We start from the raw sequence: 13,301 nt of genomic DNA on the forward strand, positions 1-13,301 counted from the left end.
CCTCCTACGGTCGAAACGGGGGTCCTGTTCATCGGGAGGGGTGTGGCGTACCGCAAAATGGGACTCCGCGAGATACTGTTCATCTCCACCGCCGACCTCCTCTAGCCTCCACGGGCTACCGTCGACCTCCTCCAGCCTCCACGGGCTCCTGTTCTTCCAGCCTCCACCGCGCGCTACTCCACCGACTACTGTTCATCCAGCCCTCCACCGTCTACTGTTCATCCAACCCTCCACCGTCTAATGTTCATCCAGCCCTCCACACCACGGGGTCCTGTTCAACCACCCCTCCACGGCCACCCCTCCACCGTCTACTGTTCATCCAACCCGCCACACCACGGGGTCCTGTTCATTCAGAGGCAACGCCACTGCTCACTGTTCATCCAACCCCCCCGCAACGCTCACTGTTCATCCAATCGATCGGCTTCAGTTAGCAGCAGTAGCGAAGGAATCGCTCCATCGGGTTCAGTTAACAGCCATCGATCGATCGCTCGGGTTCAGTAACGCGTAGCCTGCAGTGCAATCGCTCGGGTTCAATTAGAGCCCAACACATCGCTCGGGTTTAGTTAGAGCCAACGCCTTGCACACACGCGCATACGTGTACGAGAGAAACGCGCGTCGCTCGGCCCCCGACCTCCCACCGTAACCTGCAACTCCCCGAAATTTTCCTACCCCTTGCTTCTACCACGGTTTTTTCCGTCATGGACGGCCCAAAGAATGTCATGCAGCTGCGTCTCCGGCCCGCCCAGGACGAAAAGCCTATTTTCTGTCATGATTTTTTGTCATGGAAGTAGGAGCCCACCACATCTATGATGATACCGGGTTCTGTCACAATTATCGTCATAGAAGTGTCATATGTATGACAGAAAAAAAATTCATTCGGCCCAAAATGTCATGGATGTCTCTTTTTTTGTAGTGATAGGACAGTGATTTGACCCATAATGTTGTATGGCGCTGAGTGTTGGGCGACTAAAAGGCGACATGTTCAACAGTTAGGTGTGGTGGAGATGCACATGTTGAGATGGATGTTCACTACTAGGGAAAAGCTTAGCAATAGCGTGGCTTTTTGGCCTATCCGCGCTACTGAAAGGCGCTACATCTAAATGTTAGCAGTAGCGTTTGTTGACACGTGCTACTGCTATATCTACTTAGTAGTTGCGCGTGCTGCAACAGCCGCTACTGGTAATTACTAGTAGCGCTTCTCACTGCCCGCGCTACTACTATTATTTTGTATTCTATTTCTTTTTAATTTTAGGTCATATTCATACACCTTTATACAAGTTTTCATACAGTAGTAATTTAGAGATTGTTTTTACTTATAATGAGTTACTAAATCACTAGCTGAAAGAACTGTGGATTAGTTTCAAATGGATGGATCCTAAGTGACCAAGTCATGGATTATCACGATAATCCATGACTTGATCACTTAGGATCCATCCACTTGAAACTAATCCACGGTTCTTTCACCCAATGATATAATAACTCATCATCATCATCATCATCATCATCATCATCATCATCATCATCATCATCATATTAATATAAAAACTCTTGCATCATATCATAACCAACAACACTAGCTAATAATCATCATAGTTATTACCACCAACACTATTTAATAATCATAGTCATAGTGTAACTATCTAATCACCACCAACACTAGCTAATAATAATCATCATAGTCATCACCACCAACATTCATTATTCTAGCTAGCTAATCACTCCTGCCGCTCTCTCTCGGGTAAAATAGCATAGAACATCTGTAGCACTCCTGATTCATCATATTGGTGCATGCAGATGAACCTGTCTCCTAATTGTGGGCTGTGCTTCTGATTGCTTAGTACTTCTCTGGGATCCTTCACAATTTTGCTCCAGTCTTTGAATATTAAGACTTGATCGCTTTTAGAAATCATGAATGCACTCATGTGCAATGTAGGATGTCTTGGCCGTTGTAACATCCCAAATTTTCAATTTAGAATGTTATACACTAGATCATCAATGCATATCATATTTTTCTTTACTTTTGGTTAGATCCTAAAAATTCTACGCAACTCAAGGACCCTCGGAGAGAGTTGGGAATTTCGTTATTTTCATATTTGAGTTTTTCTCGAATTTTGAAAATAGGATCATTTGATTTTATTTATTTTATCTTCAATTATTTCGATTATAGAAATATGAGAGAGGGAATAAAATGACTTTCCCAAAATAAAGAAATATTGAGGATTTAATAAAAAATTAGGAAAAAATAGGAAAAATAAAGAAATATTGAGAGTTTATTTTGGAGTTTTTAGCTATTTTATTTGAATTAGGAAAAATTGCACGTTTTCAAAACTGCATTTTAGGGCCAAGAAAATGTTAATCTCGTTCTAAATATTTTATTTAGTCGGTGAAACTTTGTTTTGGCATTTTTAGATTTTTTTTCTAGAATTTATTTTTTGTTTGGCGGAATTATTTAAAATAAATCCTCGCGCCCGACTGGCCCGAAGGCCCAGCCGAGCCAGGCCGGCCCGTCCCGCGCCGCCGCCGCCGACCCGGACTTGGAGTCCGAGCCGGACTCCACCCCGCCGCCGCCACCTTGCCCCCTTCCCCAAGCCGAGCCAAGGTAGCCGCCCCGCCGTCCCGGTTTTTTCTAAAGAAACCAATCCAGTTTTTTAAAAAAAGCTAGATTCGTTTTTTAGATCGGTTTTTAGGGTTTATTTTACTTAGCGAGCGTTCGCCCGTTCGTTCGTTTTAAAGAATGAATTCGCCGTTTAGTTTCAGTTAACGAACGTCCGTTTCTTAATCCGTTCGTCAGTTTTTCTTTTTCTTGGATTTTTCCGCGGTTATTTTTTGATCGCGATTTCTGATCCGATATTCGTTTTAGTTTAACTTTTCGCTCATTTATCAGAATCGGACGATTCAAGTGCCCAGAGTTTCGTCTCGAAACCCTCTTTCTGTTTAATCAACTCGAACAAGATTTTGCTTCTATAAAATTTGACTTAGATCCAGTTTAGTAAACGAAGCTTGTTTCTTTCGCCGTTTGATTTTCATTGCTTTGTTTGTTTTGATTCTTTTTGCCAACCGGAGTTCTTAAGTTGAACTTTATGGTTAGATCTCTTATTTGAGTTTTACCTGTTCATTAGATGAGTACTTATTGTATGCTTGTTATCTTGTTTGTTGTGATAGAGTATCCGGATTGCGCCGCTTGCTACTTCGAATCTCTAGGTTTCACGGATCATCAGCAAGGCAAGTAACACTTTGATCATACCTCTTTACTACCCAGTTTATTTGCATTAGATTCAATCCTCAAACAATTGCATGATTAGGATCTGATTAATATGTGGGTTTTGGGAAGTAGATGAGGTAGTACCTATTACCTGTTTTATTATCAAACCTTTGGGAGTTACTTCTACGTTTGCTTATATTGCCATGTTATGCTAGTAGACGTGGATTGGGTGAGTGATATCCATGACAGATATGAGATTGTTAATTAATGGTTTATTTAAGGTGGCAACTTTAATATAGATCTGGGTGGATTGAGGCACCTGAGTATTCCAGGATTGCCTGTTTTCTTTGGACCGCAACCCAGGCTCAAAGGGATCATGAGATTATTCATGCTAGAAACTTCCGTGTGCAGCCACAAGCTACTATGGGCTCTAGCATAGTTGATTAAGTTGTGTGAACTCTTACAGTGGTAGACTAGCAGATGTTGGGGAAAGTAGGTGTAACGGTCTACCCATCGTAAGGTGTAAACGCTTCTGAAAGACTATGTCTTGGTCATCCGTTTCTCAAACACCATGTAGTGCGAGAAATCCAACGGAGGAGATCGAGTCTTGTGGGGAAAAGTGCGCAAACCTCTGCAGAGTGTACAAACTAATCATGATTAGCCGTGTCCCCGGTTATGGACGTTTTGAGTATCTAGTACTTGGATTATCATGTGAATCTCATCATGTTACTTTAATTAATGTTGTTGGGTTTTAATGATGATACTTAATTGGGATTGAGAATGCTGTCAACCATTCTCAATGTTTAAGAACCACCATGATAGTTAAATAAAATTTATTCCTTTACAGTAGGGAAAAATTGGCTTTATGCAAAACTGTAACCATAGAGCTTTCCACCAGCCATATTATGCATGTAGTGTAGCCTTATCCTTTCATTATTCTCTATGTGTTACGTTGCCAGCATATTCCATGTGCTGACCCATTTTCGGGCTGCAACGTTCATGTTGCAAACTTTTCAGACGACGAGTAAGATGCCTTAGGATCGTGGTCCTATACTCAGTGATGCCGTTGGAGTTGATGGACTCACTTATCTTCCAAGCCTTCCGCTGTTATCGTTATTAGATGGCCTTAAGCCACATTTATTGTAATAAGTTCTCTTTTGAGACATTTGATGTAATAAGTGTGTGATTGCTACTCTGTTATAAATCCTTCAAGTACTGTGCGTTCAGCATTACCGATCCAGGAATGACACTGATGCACAAAGATCAGACTGTTTGAGGTCTGGTCGCTACAGCCGTAAGCTAACCATGGACATGCGACCTTTAGCCTCGATCCACTCAGGCACAACTATCATCGAGAGTCATTGTTGAAGAACATCGTAGTAACATACTTAACAATAAAGTTTAGCTTAAAAAATAATGTATGCAAAAGATGCACTGAGGACAAATAGTAAAAATCTTACCGTCTTTCCTAAATAGATGTGACCATAGTTTAGTACAAACACTATTGGTCCCACGTTTTGAGTACTAAGATTTTCAAGTTCAGGAAAATAATTTGTCTTGACAGTATGAAGATCCTCAAGCCATGAAACATAATCACTTATCTCATCGTAGTTTAGTTCAGCCCCAGGACAGTAGTAGGTCATGTCTACCAAGCATCGGACATGTTTGCCTGAATGGAAATAAGTTGTCAATAGAAATTAGTTGTCAACTATTTTTGAATAAACAATATCCAAGACATAAATATGGTTGAGAAACTCACATAATGGTAGAACTGGAGGCGACTGCACATCGATCCAGATGTCGATATTACCTTCAATATCATCTTCCGGACGAAAATCAAAGGTGATGAGCGTATCAGGCTCAATTGCATAAGCCTTGCATAGTGCTCTCCATTTTTTGCATTCAAAATGGGTGTAGGTGTCTGAATTGTATAATTTTGCGGCAAAAGTATAACCATGCTCGGTCCTCAAGTTAACTCCTTTTACCTCCACAGTTTCCATAGTACTGAAACAACCTTATCCAAGACATACATTCTTGCATCGCAGGGGATACACTAGTAGAATAGTAAAAAAAATTAAAATTATAAGTTGAAGCAAAAGAAGTAGAAGTCATGCTTAACTATGAAAAAGACTTGTCGTTGTCACTTACTGTATCCACTTCAAAGGTGTCATCCAGCTTGATGCCGAAGCGCCTACCACCAACTAGGTGAGGCCTGTCGCAAAGGCCGCGCTCGTCTTCGCAATATTCGCACATACCGAATTCCTTTTCGTCGTCAGACACTTCCTATGTTCATAGTTGAAACATTAATTAAAAATCGACCGAAGGCAACTGCTAGGAAATGAAGGAAATATGCCCTAGAGGCAATAATAAAGTTATTATTTATTTCCTTATTTCATGATAAATGTTTATTTTTCATGCTATAATTGTATTAACCGGAAACTTAGTACATGTGTGAATACATAGAGAAAACAAAGTGTCACTAGTATGCCTCTACTTGACTAGCTCGTTTAACAAAGATGGTTATGTTTCCTAACCATAGACATGTGTTGTCATTTGATGAACGGGATCACATCATTAGGAGAATGATGTGATGGACAAGACCCATTCGCTAGCTTAGCATTATGATCGTTACAGTTTCATTGCTACTGCTTTCTTCATGACTTATACATGTTCTCAGACTATGAGATTATGCAACTCCCGAATACCGGAGGAACACCTTGTGTGCTATCAAATGTCACAACGTAACTGGTTGATTATAAAGATGCTCTAGAGGAGTCTCCGAAGGTGTTTGTTGGGTTGGCATAGATCGAGATTAGGATTTGTCACTCCGTGTATCGGAGAGGTATATCTGGGCCCTCTCGGTAATGCACATCACTATCAAACTTGCAAGCAATGTGACTAATCAGTTAGTTGTGGGATGATGCGTTACGGAACGAGTAAAGAGACTTGCCGGTAACGAGATTGAACTAGGTATGATGATACCGACGATCGAATCTCGGGCAAGTAACATACCGATGACAAAGGGAACAACTTATGTTGTTATGCGGTTTGACCGATAAAGATCTTTGTAGAATATGTGGGAGACAATATGAGCATCCAGGTTCATCTATTGGTTATTGACCGGAGATATGTCTCGTTCATGTCTACATAGTTCTCGAACCCATAGGGTTCGCACGCTTAATGTTCGATGACAATTTGTATTATGAGTTTATGTGATTTGATGACCGAAGCTTGTTCAGAGTCCTGAATGAGATCACGGACATGACGAGGAGTCTCGAAATGGTCGAGAGGTAAATATCGATATATTGGAAGACTATATTTGGACATCAGAAATGTTTCGAGTGATTCGGGTATTTTTTGGAGTACCAGAGAGTTAAGGGAATTGACCGGGGGAAGTAGTGGGCCTTAATGGGCCATACGGGAAAGGAGATAAGGGCCTCAAGGGGTGGCCGCACGCCCCCCCCCCATGGGCTGGTCCAAATTGGATTAGGAGGGGGCGGCGCCCCCCTCCTTCCTTCTCCCCTCTTCCTCCTTTCCTTCCTTCTCCTAGTTGGAATAAGAAAGGGGGGCCGAATCCTACTTATACCGGGAGTCCAAGTAGGACTCCCCCCTTTGGTGCGCCCCCTCTAGGTAGGCCTTCTCTTCTTATCTCCTTTATATACGTGTTGAGGGGGCACCCCAAAGGCACTCCAATATTTGTCTTAGCCGTGTGTGGTGCCCCCTCCACAGTTACCTACCTTGGTCATATCATCCTAGTGCTCAAGCGACGCCCCGCGCCGGTAACTTCATCATCACCATCGCCACGCCGTCGTGCTGATGGAACTCTCCCTCGGACTCAACTGGATCAAGAGTACGAGGGACGTCATCAAGCTGAACATGTGCTGAACACGGAGGTGCCGTACGTTCGGTGCTAGGATCGGTCGGATCATGAAGATGTACGACTACATCAACTGCGTTGATATAACGCTTCCGCTTTTTGTCTACGAGGGTACATGGACACACTCTCCCGCACGTTGCTATGCATCACATAGATTGATCTTGCGTGATCGTAGGTAAATTTTTTGAAATACCACATTCCCTAATAGTGGCATCCGAGCCAGGTCTATGCGTAGATGTTATATGCACGAGTAGAACAAAATGAGTTGTGGGCGATAATAGTCATAGTGCTTACCAGCAACGTCTTACTTTTATTCGGCGGTATTGTTGGATGAAGCGGCCCAGACCGACATTACATGACCGTGTTCATGAGACTGGTTCTACTGACGTGCTTCGCACACAGGTGGCTAGTGGGTGTCTGTTTCTCCAACTTTAGCTGAATTGAGTTTGACTACACCCGGTCCTTGTTGAAGGTTAAAACATCACACTTGAAGAAAAATCATTGTGGTTTTGATGCGTAGGTAAGAACGGTTCTTGCAAAGCCCATAGCAGCCACATAAAATTTGCAACAACAAAGTAGAGGATGTCTAACTTGTTTTTGTAGGGCTTGCTGTGATGTGATATTGTCAAGACGTGATGAGATATAAATTGTTATATGAGATGATCATGTTTTATTTAAAGTTATCGGCAACTAGCAGGAGCCTTATGGTTGTGTCTTTATTGCATAAGATGCAAGCACCATATAATTGTTTTACTTTCTCGCTATGCGATAGCAATAGTTGCAAAAGCAATTGTTGGTGAGACGACCATGTGATGACACGTTGATAGAGATCAAGATGATGGAGATCATGGTGTCATGCCGGCGACGATGGAGATCATGACGGTACTTTGGAGATGGAGATCAAAGGCGAAAAATGATGATGGCCATATCATGTCACATATTTTGATTGCATGTGATGTTTATCTTTTATGCATCTTATTTTGCTTAGTACGGCAGTAACATTATAAGATGATCCCTCACTAAATTTCAAGGTATAAGTGTTCTCTCTGAGTATGCAGCGTTGCGACAGTTCTTTGTGCTGTGACACCACGTAATGATCGGGTGTGATAAGCTCTACGTTCACATACAACGAGTGCAAGCCAGTTTTGCACACGCATAATACTTGGGTTAAACTTGACGAGCCTAGCATATGTAGATATGGCCTCGGAACACTGAGATCGAAAGATCGAGCATGAATCATATAGTAGATATGATCAACATAGTGATGTTCACCATTGAAAACAACTCCATCTCGCGTGATGATCAGACATGGTTTAGTTGATATGGATCACGTGATCACTTAGAGGGATGTCTATCTAAGTGGGAGTTCTTAAGTAATTTGATTAATTGAACTTTAATTTATCATGAACTTACTCTTGATAGTATTTGCAAACTATGTTGTAGATCAATAGCTCGCGATATAGCTCCCCGTTTTTTGATATGTTCCTAGAGAAAAATAAGTTGAAAGATGATAGTATCAATGATGCAGACTTGGTCTGTGATCGGAGGATTATCCTCATTGCTGCACAGAAGAATAATGTCCTTGATGCACCGCTAGGTGACAGACCTATTGCAGGAGCAGATGCAGACATTATGAACGCTTGACAATGCTCGGTATGATGACTACTTGATAGTTTAGTGCACCATGCTTTACGTTTTAGAACCGGGACTTCAAAAACGTTTTGAACACCACAGAGCATATGAGATGTTCCAAGAGCTGAAATTCGTATTTCAGACTCATGCTCGTGTTAAGAGGTACGAGACCTCTGACAACTACGTTTCCTACAAGATGGAGGATAATAGCTCAACCAGTGAGCATGTGCTCAGATTGTATGGGTACTACAATTGCTTGAATCAAGTGGGAGTTAATCTTCTATAAAAGATAGTAATTGACAAAGTTCTCTGGTCACTATCGCCAAGTTACTAGAACTTCATGATGAACTATAATTTGCAAGGGATGACAAAAGAAACTCCTGAGCTCTTTGCCATGCTGAAATCGGCAAAGGTAGAAATCAAGAAAGAGCATCAAGTGTTGATGGTTAACAAGACCACTAGTTTCAAGAAAAAGGGCAAGGGAAAGAAAGGGAAACTTCAAGAAGAATGGCAAGCAAGTTGTCACTCCCGTGAAGAAACCTAAAGCTAGACTCAAGCCTGAAACTGAGTGCTTCTACTGCAAAGGAAATGGTAACTGGAGGTGGAACTTCCCTAGATACTTGGCGGATAAGAAGGATGGCAAAGTGAACAAAGTTATATTTGATATACATCTTATTGATGTGTACTTTACTAATGTTTATAGCAACCCCTTGGTATTTGATGCTAGTTCAGTTGGTAAGAGTAGTAACTTGAAATGGGAGTTGCAAAATAAACAGAGACTAGTTAAGGGTGAGGTGATGATGTGTGTTGAAGTGATTCCAAGGTTGATAAGATCACCATCGCACACTCCCTTTACCTTCGGGATTAGTGATGAACCTAAAATAAATGTTATTTGGTGTTTGCGTTGAGCATAAATATGATTTAATCATGTTTATTGCAATACGGTTATTCATTTAACTCAAAGAATAATTGTTGTTCTATTTACATGAATAAAACCTTCTATGGTCATACACTTAATATAAATGGTTTATTGAATCTCGATCGTAGTGATACACATATTCATAATACTGATGCCAAAAGATGCAAAGTTAATAATGATAGTGCAACTTATTTGTGGCACTGCTATTTAGGTCAGATTGGTGTAAAGCGCATGAAGAAACTCCATGCTGATGGGCTTTTGGAATCACTTGATTATGAATCACTTGATGCTTGTGAACCACGCCTCATGGGCAAGATGACTAAGACTCCGTTCTCGAAACAATGGAGCGAGCAACTGACTTATTGGTAATAATACATACTAATGTATGCGGTCCGATGAGTGTTGAGGCTCACGGCGGGTATCGTTATTTTCTCACCTTTACAGATGATTTGAGCATATATGGGTATATCTACTTGATGAAACATAAGACTGAAACATTTGAAAAGTCAAAGAAATTTCAGAGTGAAGTGGAAATCATTGTAACACGAAAATAAAGTTTCTATGATCTGATCGCGGAGACGAATATTTGAGTTACGAGTTTGGTCTTCATTTGAAACAATGTGGAATAGTTTCGCAAATCATGCCACCTGGAACACCACATCGTAATGGTGTGTCCAAACGTCATAACTGTATTTTATTAGATATGGTCCGATCTATGATGTCTCTTAATGATTCAACACTATCGTTTTGGGGTTATGCATTAGAGACAGCTGCATTCACGTTAAATAGGGCACCATCTAAATCCGTTGGGACGACACAATATGAACTGTGGTTTGGCAAGAAACTTAAATTGTCATTTCTTAAAGTTTGGGGTGGCGATACTTATGTGAAAAAGTTTCAACCTGATAAGCTCGAACCCAAATCAGAGAAATGCGTCTTCATAGGATACCCAAAGGAAACTGTTGGGTACACCTTCTGTCACAGATCCGAAGGCAAGATATTCGTTGCTAAGAATGAATCCTTTCTAGAGAAGGAGTTTCTCTCGAAAGAAGTGAGTGGGAGGAAAGCAGAACTTGATAAGGTAATTGTACCATCTTCCGAATTGGAAAGTAGTTCATCACAGAAATCAGTTCCAGTGATGCTTACACCAATTAGTGAGGAAGTTAATGATGATGATCATGAAACTTCAGATCAAGTTACTATCAAACCTCGTAGGTCAACCAGAACACGTTCCGCACCAGAGTGGTATGGTAATCTTGTCCTGGAAATCATGTTACTAGACCATGACAAACCTACGAACTATGGGCAAGCGATGATGAGCCCAGATTCCGTGAAATGGCTTGAGGCCGTGAAATCTGAGATGGGATCCATGTATGAGAACAAAGTGTGGACTTTGGTTGACTTGCCCAATGATCGGCAAGCCATAGAGAATAAAAATGGATTTTCAAGAGGAAGACAGACACTGATAGTAGTGTTACTATCTACAAAGCTCGAATTGTCGCAAAAATGTTTTCGACAAGTTCAAGGTGTTTACTACAATGAGATTTTATCACTTGTATCAATGCTTAAAAGTCTGTCCGAATCATGTTAGCAATTGCCGCATTTTATGAAATTTGGCAAATGGATGTCAAACCTGCATTCCTTAATGGATTTCCTAAAGAAGAGTTGTATATGATGCAACCAGAAGGTTTTGTCGATCCTAAAGGTGCTAACAAAGTATGCAAAGCTCCAACGATCCATCTATGGACTGGTGCAAGCATCTCGGAGTTGGAATATATGCTTTGATGAGCTGATCAAAGCATATAGTTTTATTCAGACTTGCGATAAAGCCTGTATTTGCAAAAAGTGAGTGGGAGCACTACAACCTTTCTGATGAGTATATGTGAATGACATATTGTTGATCAGAAATAATATAGAATTTTCTGGAAAGCAGAACGGAGTATTTGAAAGGAGTTTTTCAACGAAATACCTCGGTGAAGCTGCTTCCATATTGAGCATCAAGATCTATAGATCAAAACGCTTGATAAGTTTTTTCAATGAGTACATACCTTGAGAAGATTTTGAAGTAGTTCAAAATGGACCAGTCAAAGAAGGAGTTCTTGCATGTGTTGCTAGGTGTGAAGTTGAGTAAGGCTCAAAGCCCAACCATGACAGAAGATAGAGAGAGAATGGAAGTCATTCCCGATGCCTCAGCCATATGTTCTATAAAGTATGCCATGCTATGTACCAGACCTATTGTATACCCTGCCCTGAGTTTGGCAAGGGAGTACAATAGTGATGTAGGAGTAGATCACTGGACATTGGTCAAAATTATCCTTAGAAGACTAAGGAAATATTTCTCAGTTATGGAGGTGATAAAGAGTTTGTCGTAAAGAGTTACGTAGATGCAAGCTTTGACACCGATCTGGATGACTCTGAGTCTCGAGCTGGATACATATTGAAAGTGGGAGCAATTAGCTAGAGTAGCTCCGTGCAGAGCATTGTAGACATTGAAATTTGCAAAATACATATGGATCTGAATGTGGCAGAACCGTTGACTAAACTTCTCTCATCAGCAAAACATGATCACACCTTAGTACTCTTTGGGTGTTAATCACATTGCAATGTGAACTAGATTATTGACTCTAGTAAACCCTTTGGGTGTTAGTCACATGGCGATGTGAACTAATCACATAAACATGTGAACTATTGGTGTTAAATCACATGACGATGTGAACTAGATTATTGACTCTAGTGCAAGTGGGAGACTGAAGGAAATATGCCCTAGAGGGAAAATTATTATTTATTTCCTTATTTCATGATAAATGTTTACTATTCGTGCTAGAATTGTATTAACCGGAAACTTAGTACATGTGTGAATACATAGACAAAACAAAGTGTCCCTAGTATGCCTCTACTTGGCTAGCTCGTTTATCAAATATGGTTATGTTTCCTAACCATAGACATGTGTTGTCATTTGATGAATGGGATCACACCATTAGGAGAATGATGTTATGGACAAGACCCATTCGTTAGCTTAGCATTATGATCGTTACAGTTTCATTGCTACTGCTTTCTTCATGACTTATACATGTTCCTCAGACTATGACATTATGCAACTCCTGAATACCGGAGGAACACCTTGTGTGCTATCAAACGTCACAACGTAACTGGTTGATTATAAAGATGCTCTATAGGAGTCTCCGAAGGTTTTTGTTGGGTTGGCATAGATCGAGATTAGGATTTGTCACTCCGTGTATCGGAGAGGTATATCTGGGCCCTCTCGGTAATGCACATCACTATCAAACTTGCAAGCAATGTGATTAATGAGTTAGTTGTGGGATGATGCATTACGGAACGAGTAAAGAGACTTGCTGGTAACGAGATTGAACTGGGTATGATGATACCGACGATCGAATCTCGGGCAAGTAACATACCGATGACAAAGGAAACAACTTATGTTGTTATGCGGTTTGACCAATAAAGATCTTCGTAGAATATGTGGGAGACAATATGAGCATCCAGGTTCATCTATTGGTTATTGACCGGAGATATGTCTTGTTCATGTCTACATAGTTCTCGAACCCATAGGGTTCGCACGCTTAATGTTCGATGACAATTTGTATTATGAGTTTATGTGATTTGATGACCGAAGCTTGTTCAGAGTCCCGGATGAGATCACGGACATGACG

Source organism: Triticum dicoccoides, chromosome 4B (assembly GCF_002162155.2).
Source record: "Triticum dicoccoides isolate Atlit2015 ecotype Zavitan chromosome 4B, WEW_v2.0, whole genome shotgun sequence".
Classification (NCBI taxonomy): domain Eukaryota; kingdom Viridiplantae; phylum Streptophyta; class Magnoliopsida; order Poales; family Poaceae; genus Triticum; species Triticum dicoccoides.